This window comes from Hibiscus syriacus, unplaced genomic scaffold, assembly GCF_006381635.1.
Source record: "Hibiscus syriacus cultivar Baekdansim isolate YM2019G1 unplaced genomic scaffold, ASM638163v2 tig00117048_pilon, whole genome shotgun sequence".
In the NCBI taxonomy this organism is placed as follows: domain Eukaryota; kingdom Viridiplantae; phylum Streptophyta; class Magnoliopsida; order Malvales; family Malvaceae; genus Hibiscus; species Hibiscus syriacus.
The window spans coordinates 10,114,705-10,124,396 of NW_024063538.1; positions in this window are offsets into that span (position 1 = coordinate 10,114,705).

Below are 9,692 nucleotides of genomic sequence, written 5' to 3' on the forward strand. Positions count from 1 at the left end.
TAGGTATTAGAATAGGGGTTGTTATTACCTCGACTGTAGTTCCCTACATAGTTGATAGACTCTTGATTGGTTGGACACTCGCTCTCATGATGATTGCCATGGCATAATAGACATGCTGAGTTGGTTGCCTTCACTTCTTTCACCTCACTTGATCGTTGCAAATTCTTCAACATATTGGTGACGACAGAAAAATGGGTAGACACAGAATCTATAGTATCCAACTCAAATTTCCCATTCACTTTTTGGCCGGCTCTAAGCCTTGTAGATGGAAATTGATAATCATTATTGGCAATCCTATCCAAGATGTCAAATACCTCTGCAGGTGATTTATTGAGTAATGTCTTGTTTTCTGAGGCATCTAGCATCATCCTCATTGGTTTATTTACTCCATTATAGAACATTACAACTTGAGTCTAATCTTGAAAACCATTATTTGAGCATTTGTGAAGCAATCCTTTATACTGATCCCAGCACTCATACATTGATTCGTCATTAATTTGAAAAAAAGGAAGCAATGTTGTACCTCAGTTGGGTGTTCATGTTCGGCGTATTATACCGCAGTAAAAACTTTTCCACAAATCAGTCCAAGACTCAATTGAACTCGCTGGAACACCACTCAACCAAGGTCGTACTCGGTCACGCAGAGAATATAGAAATATCTTTAACTTTAATACATCTTTGTGCACTCCTTATTGTCGGAAAGAATCGCTCACCTTCAAGATGTTACGAATATGTTGTCTGGCATCTTCATTTGGCATGCCTCTAAATTACCCTATGGGATTTAGAATATTCAACATGACAGGTTTTAGCTCGAAATGGGTTGCCTGAATCTCGGGAGCCACAATTCCTAGAATTTAGTCATCTAAGACAGGATTTATGTGATCACAAATGGAACGAGGTGTGGCTGTATTCACATCATTCAGAATTGCCTCGGCATTTTGATCTTCCTTATGACCAATACCTTGATTTCCAATTTGATACATGTTTTCACGTTGAACACGTCTTCTATGCCTAAACAACCTCTCAATCTCAGGTTCAATTGGTTCTAATGGCTCGTCAGAGTGTCTTCTGGTCATACATCGAGATAAACCTAAAAAAACATAAGGAAAATAACAAGTAAAGCTATATATAAAAAATGAAAAAATAAAATAAAAATTCTATGACAAAACTAATTAACATTCAGATGTTAATCCCCGACAACAACGCCAAAAACTAGTTTACGATTTCTGACTATTAAGTATGGTCACGAAATATGTGTAAGTATACACAATCGAACAAGTAATACAATAATGAGTGAATATCGTATCCATAGGGATTGGAGGAAATTTATAAGTTTAATCACAGAAAATAACTATTTTACCTAAGTATAGTTAGTGATGGTATGTTCTAATAAAAATGGTGTGAAAAAATGAAATGGATGTTGGTAGGAATGGAATGATGGTGTGAATATGGATGTTGTGGAAAAATGGATGGAAATGTCTTGGCATAAATAAATTGTGTTTAGTGCAATCAAATGAAAATGTAAAGGCAAACCAAAATGTAAACACTGGAATTGAATAAAATGACTTGACAATCCTCACACAACAAGCTACTAAGGGAATGAATGATAGGATTCACTTAGGAAACTTAAGTCTAACTTCTCAAGATGGTGTTACTTATATGCCTTATTTGCCCGAAAAAGTTTACTAAAGGCTCCCTATGGTATCTATAGTCAAAGGAATCAACAGGTTGAGGATTCCATGGCAATACCTCTTGGCGTTAGCAACTACAGGGATCCTATTGGTTCAAATAGTAGAATATGTCACTACAATACAACTCAATGTGAACACTAGTATCTAACCTCTCGACCGAGCACTACTCCTTTTAGTCGATTGAAATCCTAGCCCTATGGTTATGGTTGATTAGGTCTAGTTACTATCTAGAACCCCTTGTTTATGTTGATCCTCCCTAGTTTCTCTTGAACACTAAAGATATGTGTCGCAATCATCTTTTGGGTGGGCTCGAAATTGGGTTTCGACTTAAATAAATGGGTTAGAGCCGCCACCGATCATTTAATAAATATTTAGGTTGATTGGACACCATCTTACCTGATATGTGTTTTACCATAAATATGTCAGATTCGGGAGTCGGTTACAGTCAAGGAAGGATTAGCACCCTTATACTACCCTTTCAGTAATAATTTAATTTCTAGTTGTCTTAATTAAGAAAATTGCATGTTGAATTAAAAAAATTCGATCCAAATTAATTACCTCCAATAGATTAAAAAGTACCCCTAAAAGGTCAAAATGATTTTAGATTTGTAAAAGAACAATGCTCATTTATTTATGATTTTTCTTTCGAATTTTACAAGTGCTTTTTTGTTTGATTCTCCTCTTTGTTTTTGTTTTACATTTACATGAATTTATAGCTTTGAGAACCCACTAGTTTTTGGTTGATTTAGAGTTATATTTTGACTAAAACAATGATTTGTTTTGCTATTTTTTGCTTGACTTCCGTTGTGCACTGAATTATTCGGGTTGTGTTGTTGTTGTTACTGGAACAAGGACTCTCCAAGAGTCCTCGGGCTGACTAATGGTTCCCCCTGAATGTGCGACGCCAAAACCCTAACATCTGGCACATGTGGGCCATTGGATTGATTCAGATTCCACAGATTTGGTGTTGTGGTGCTGATGTCAAAAGATGAAACCCTAAGATCTTACATGTATGAACTGTTGGATTGGTTCAAATCCAACGGTTCTGATGATGCGGCACGTGTATCAAAAGGGTAAACCTTAAACATTTATTGGACTCTTAACTGAGTTGGTTTGCTACCTGGTTGGGCTCTTTCATCCCTTCTGGACTTGGAATTGAATCTTGGACTTAGACCCTGGACTCACTATTTAGGCCGAATAACAAAGGAAATAAATAAAACAAATAAAACAAAAAGAAAATAAAAATAATAAATAATAAATAAATTACAATAATATAATAAATCATATATAATAGTATACTATAATATATAATATACATATAAATATTTTCAACAAACTATATTATATGTATATATATTTTCAAAATATTTTCAAAAACTCTATATATATATTCAAAACATTTTCAAAAATGATATTTTCAAAAACTATATATTATTTATATTTTTCAAAATGTTTTCAAAAACCATATATATTCAAAATATTCTCAAAAACTATATATTATATATATTTTCAAAAACTATATATTTTATATACATTTTCAAAATGTTTTCAAAAACTATATATTATATATATTTTCAAGATATTTTCAAAAACTATATTATATATATATATGTGTGTGTTTTCAAAATTCTATATTATATATATATATTAAATACCACCCTAGGCAAAAATGAGTGACTACAGCTACCCCTCTTTACCCATTATCAAAATAAAGCAAAGAAAAAAAGGCATAAATTTTCGTTCGGTGCATATGGGTGGTGAGAATGGTTGACTTCTAAGCTTGAAATTTCAAATTAAGATTGTTAAAGACATTAGTATGAAAATTTGACCCGAAAGTAGTTCCTTGCTGCTACCTTGCGGTAAATACGTCATCGAGCTGAACGGAATCGAACTCAAAAGTTCTCGTTAACAGATAACTATTCTTGCCTTGAGTTATAATGTAATTAGCTGGGAGATAACCCCCTGTTGTTGCAGATGACTTATTAATTGTGACACTAGGTCAATCCATACGATATCCTTCTTCGTGAAGTTAAAATCGTGGATGGCTCCTTTGCTATGAAGTTGACCTTTGAATTGAATGTCCTTCATTATGAAGTTGAAATCTAATCTTGTAAATTGCATCGCTTTGAGTTTAATATCTTTTGCTGTGAAGTTGAAATTGACTCTAACAAGAATCTATAAAACTATGTGTTGTGACTGTTGGCGCACACACGGCGCAACAAAAACAAAACTCGATGGTCTCACCAGCGATCCAAGTACGTAAAACCAAAATCGGGAGGAAATGATGCGAATACTTATAATGGGTTCCTTGAAAAACAGCAAAGACAACAACGAGAACTAGTGATCACGAACAATTCAAATCGTAAGCCTCCACAAAAATACGTCTCGGCCTCTACTTAGTTGACCCGATTGAGATAAAAATTTTCTTTTCCCAAAATTGGTTTTGAAAAAAATGACTGAAGTTAAAAAAACTGTTGCTAGACCTTACCTCGTTTAAATATATCAATTACCCTAACATCTTAGGGTTTTTAAAGTTATTTCAAATTAATAAATAAAATATTATTTAATTAATTCAAATTAAATATACATTAAAGACTTATAATATGAATTACAATCTTTGATGTTTATTTAAAAAACTTATTTAATTATTCTGAATCAATTAAAAGAGTTGTAATCTAAATTACATTCTTTTAATCCTTACTTATTATATTCAGGATAATTAAAATCATATGTATATCAAATATATATATATTAACTCCAGATATATTTTAGTAGCATACAAAAAATTATACATCTTTGCTTATTTCAATCCTAGGGTGTGACCCTATAGGTTCTTATAACAGTAGTAATTATTAGAACAATTTTAATAATACATACAATGAGTGACATCTAGCACTATATCATAGTCACCTAATTTACAAGAAATTATGATTCGACATATCATCATCGTAATTAACTCTTTTATGTAGTACATCCTTTTGTCCTTTATATCTAGAATAGCCACAAGTCTTAGAATAGTCGCACTTGTATAGCCCATATATTGTTTCTTGATATCTAGAGTAGACTATAATTAACGAATAATTTGTGATATCACATATAAACTTATTCGAGCATGGCCATGTATTTCTAGTCTAACTCAATGAAGTGGCATGTGATATATTTCATATTATGTAGGATTGACAAATCCTATCTTAACCACACACACCCCTCTACATATATCGAGATATATTCAATAACAGTCTTTATAGTGTAACCAGTTACAGAGCATGTTTAAGTGTATCAAAACATACAACAATATATGTTGGGACGACATTTATCTCAAGTCTGAGGATCATACATATAGTCATCACCATGAGCAATGTTATGACCGTTACATAATAATCCAAGACATATGCTCGTGATGGGTCAATCCAATACATTGTTTTCTAATAATATAAACATGTATCAATTCTGACATCTCTATGTCAATGAAAACTCCTTGTCATCAATTAATAACATGTTAGTCTTAAGCGTATTATTATTGTTCATGCCCATAATAATACTTGACTATGGATCTTTTAATAATGTTATTATATGGCCTTTATTATCTTTCAGTTTATGTTAAACATAGACATATAACTGAAAATAATATTGGAAATGCCTTTATTCAATAAAATCAGTAAATAAATGTATTATTACAATCATCATATGATTGGTATGGATGCAATGCTCTTATGTGTTCCTAAAATGAATATGTAAAATATGTTATTTTAGGATTTGGAGATAAATTTTCAATCTCTGGTTGTCAGTCTTGATGACTCTTGATTCTGGAATCTTGAATTTCTGATCTTGATCTTGGATTCTTTACCATGCTTAAATCCGATGTATAGAATGTTATTTCCAGTCTTGGTTTGGACAATGCCTTTGAGTTATATCAAGTATAGTGTATAAGCCTTAATCGGATTTCAAATATCTGTACCTTTCAAAAAAAATCTTTGTACAATAATACACAATTATCTTTTCAAAAGTGAATAAATCACTAAGTTTAAATTCAACCCAAGATGCTTAAAAGGAATTGACTTAGAGAAACAACCATATTTATTTATAAGGAAAAAGGAACAGGGTATATGAAAAACATTATGGAAGGTCATTTACAAGGAAAATAAAACAGAGTATATGACAAACATTCTGTAAAGCCATTTATAAGGAAAAAGGAACAGAGTATACGAAAAATATTCTGAAAAGTTAATACATAAAAGAAATATAAATAGATGCATTAGATCTTAATAATGTGGGTGCTTTTGAACTGATATGTCATCTGATGACTTTTGAGTACAACCTTTTTCAAGGGTACTTTGAAAATGCGACAATGTTCGGAAGTGTAAAATTTCTCCGAATCGTTAAATCAACTTGGATCCATCCTTGGTTTCAAGACGGCCTTTGCGGGGTTTCATCTTGGACCCACCTTTTTTTATTTTTTCAATTTAAGGCACCCTTTCGGGTTTTCACCCTAATTGTTTTTCTTTTCTCATTTTTTCAACTCAGTGTGCCCTTTCAGGTTTTCACCCTAAGCAAAATATTTTTTATTGCATTTGAATGAACGGGATTTGGCAGTTCCAGCCCATCCATTTCAATTAGAATTAGTGCTCCTCCAGATAAAACCTTTTTTACGACTTAAAGTTCTTCCGAATTTGGCATCCTTCTTCCTCTAAAATCTTTTTGAATTGGCCAAATCCTCTTTAGTATAAGATCTCCTTCGTGGAATACTATTGGTTGCACCTTTGTATTATGTGCTCAAATCATTCATTTTTGGTAGAGTTGACCATGGTAAATGGCTTTCAACCACTTTCCTCTTTTAGGTTCAACTGATCATATCGAGTTTGGACCCATTCTTCATCATCTAATTTAACTACTGACAAGTCTCGGAGTTATGGAACCTCTACTTCAATGGGCAGTACTACCTCCATCCCATATGCTAATGAGAATGGGGTTGCCCCAGTCGAAATTCGTACTGAGGTTCTGTAAGCAAACAAAGCAAAAGGTAATTTCTCGTGCCAATCCTTGTATGTCTCAGTTGTTTTCTCCACTATCTTCTTGATGTTTTTATTTTCCGCTTGTTCGATCTATAAATAGTAGATTTGTGATGTTTTATGTTAAATTATTCATAATCAACGTCCATCATCTTATTGTTCAAGTTCGTGGCATTATCGATAATGATTATTTCAGGTAAACCATACCGACATATGGTCTCTTTTTCCAAGAACTTATGGATTGAGTGACAATAGCATATGATGCAACCTCTATCCATTTCGTGAAATAGTCGATTGCCACAAGAATGAAATGATGACCATTTAAAGCCTTCGAATGAATTTTCTCAATAACATTCATGCCCCACATAGAGAATGGCCATGGTGCGGTCATTACATGAAGAGATTAAGGTGGAACATTGATTTTATCCCCATATATTTGACATTTATGACATCTTCTAGCATAATTGATGCAGTCTCTTTCTATTGTGGACTACAAATATCCGCATCTCATAATTTGTCTCGACATCATATGTCCATTCGCATGCATTCCGCAAACTCTGTTATGTACCTCTTCTAATATCATATTTTCCTCTTCTGCATCTACACATCTCAACAGTATCTGAACATGGCTTTTCTTGTACAAGGTTTCTCCATCAAGAACATATCCAGCTGCCATCCTTCTAATAGTTCTTTTATCAAATTCAGTGGCTTCCTCTAGATAACTTCAGTTTTTGATGTATTATAGAATATAATGGTATCAGGGCTTAGTGTATTTTACTTCCTCAATTTGGTAACAATAAGTCAGGTACTTATACGATTGTATGTCAATTGGCATCATATCAGACCCCCTTCCTACCTTGAATATGGCTGCTAAGGTAGCTAAAGCATTAGTCATTTGGTTTTCTTCTCTAGGCACATCATGGAAAGAGACTTAATCAAATTCTTTGAGTAGATCCAATATTAGCTTTTGGTACTCCACCACCTTTACATCCTTCGTCTTCTATTCTCCAAAGAGCTGATAAATCACTATAGTCGAATCTCCATATACCTGTAAGGTCTTTATATTTTATTCAATAGTAACTCAAATCTCCAAAACACAAGCCTCATACTCTGCAATGTTTTTGGTTCAATCGAAATTTAGTCCGCTAGTGAATGGGTAATGATTTCCTTCAAGGGAGACTAGTATTGCCCCAATGTCATATCCTAATGCATTTGATGCACCATCAAAATATATTTTCCAGAAATCGCATGTGGAAATACTTGTATCTTCTAAGGATATGGCCATCAAGTCTTCGCGTGGAAGTCAAAGTCCAGTGGCTCATAATTTTCAACTGTTCTGCTTGCCAAGAAATCCAATATGGCACTTGCCTTTATAGCTTTTTGGCTCACGTACTCGATGTCAAATTTGGATAGCAGCATCTGCCATCTGGCTAACCTTTCAGAGAGAGCAGGCACTCCCATCATATGTGGCCATCAAGTCTTCGTCTAGGAAGGCAAAGTCTAGTAGCTCGTAATTTTTAGTAGTTCTGCTTTCCAAGAAATCAAATATGGAACTTCCCTTTATATCTTTTTGGCTCACGTACTCGATGTCAAATTTGGATAGCAGCATCTGCCATCGGGCTAACCTTCCAGAGAGAGCAGGCACACCTATCATATACTTTAGTGGGTTTAATTTGGAAATCAACCAAGCGGTATGGTACAACATGTATTGTATGAGCCTACGTGTAGCCCAGACTAAAGAACAACAAACCTTTTCGATGTGAGGATATTTGACCTCGCAATCAGTGAACTTCTTGCTCATGTAGTAAATGGCCCTTTCCTTCCTCCCGGATTCATCATGCTGACCCATAATACATCCAATTGAATTCTCGAATATGGATAAATACAAGAATAGAGGTTTTCTCTGGATGGGGGATATTAAGATAGGTGTGCGAGATAAGTATTTTTTTATTTTCCTGAATACAGTTTGACAATCCTCACCCATGTTCCAGAGTTGTTTTTTTGAAAAATATGGAAAATTGGATCGCACTTGTCGGTCAATTAAGATATAAACCGCTTTATGTAATTTAACCTGCCCAAAAAACCTCGAACCTCTTTCTGTGTTTGTGGATGAGGTAAATTCTGGATGGCTTTGACTTTAACTGGATCGATTTCAATGCCTCTCCTGCTGACCATGAAACCTAATAGCTTTCCGGATGTTACCCCGAAAGTACACTTGCTGGGGTTCAGTCTTAGTTGGAACTTTTTTAATCTTTGAACGAGCTTTCTCAGATTCTCCACATGTTCATTTTTAGTTTATGCCTTGATAATCATGCCATCAACATAAACCTCAATTTATTTATGCATCATGTCATGAAACAAGGTTACCATAGCTCTTTGATATGTTGCCCTAGCATTCTTTAATCCGAAAGGCATCACCTTGTAGCAGGAAGTTCCCCACATTGTGATGAATGTGGTATTTTCCATATCCTCAGGATGCATTTTAATCTGATTATATCTTGAGAATTCATCCATGAACGAGAAGGAAGCGTTCCTAGCATATTGTCAACCAAAGTGTCTATGTGCGACAGAGGAAAGTTATCTTTGGGACTTGCCTTGTTAAGGTCTCGGTAATCGGCACACATATGTACTTTCTCATCTTTCTTTAGAACCAACACTATGTTAGCCACCTATTATGAATACTTGGCCACTTTAAGGAAGTCGGCATCGAACTATTTCTTCGCCTCTTCTTTGATCTTAAGGAGCATTTCAAGGCTCATTCTCCTTAGCTTTTTTTGTACGGGTTTGCATTATGGTTTGATAGGTAGTTTGTGGACTACCATATTTGTATCTAGCCCCAGCATGTCTTGATACGACCATGCAAACACATCTTTGTATTCATGAAGTAAGAATATTAAGTTTTGTCTTGCTACATTCGAGAGAGTTGTGCCAAATTTGACTTTCTTTCTTTCCTCTTTTGTACCCAGATTCAGGACTTCGATTTTCTCTTCAT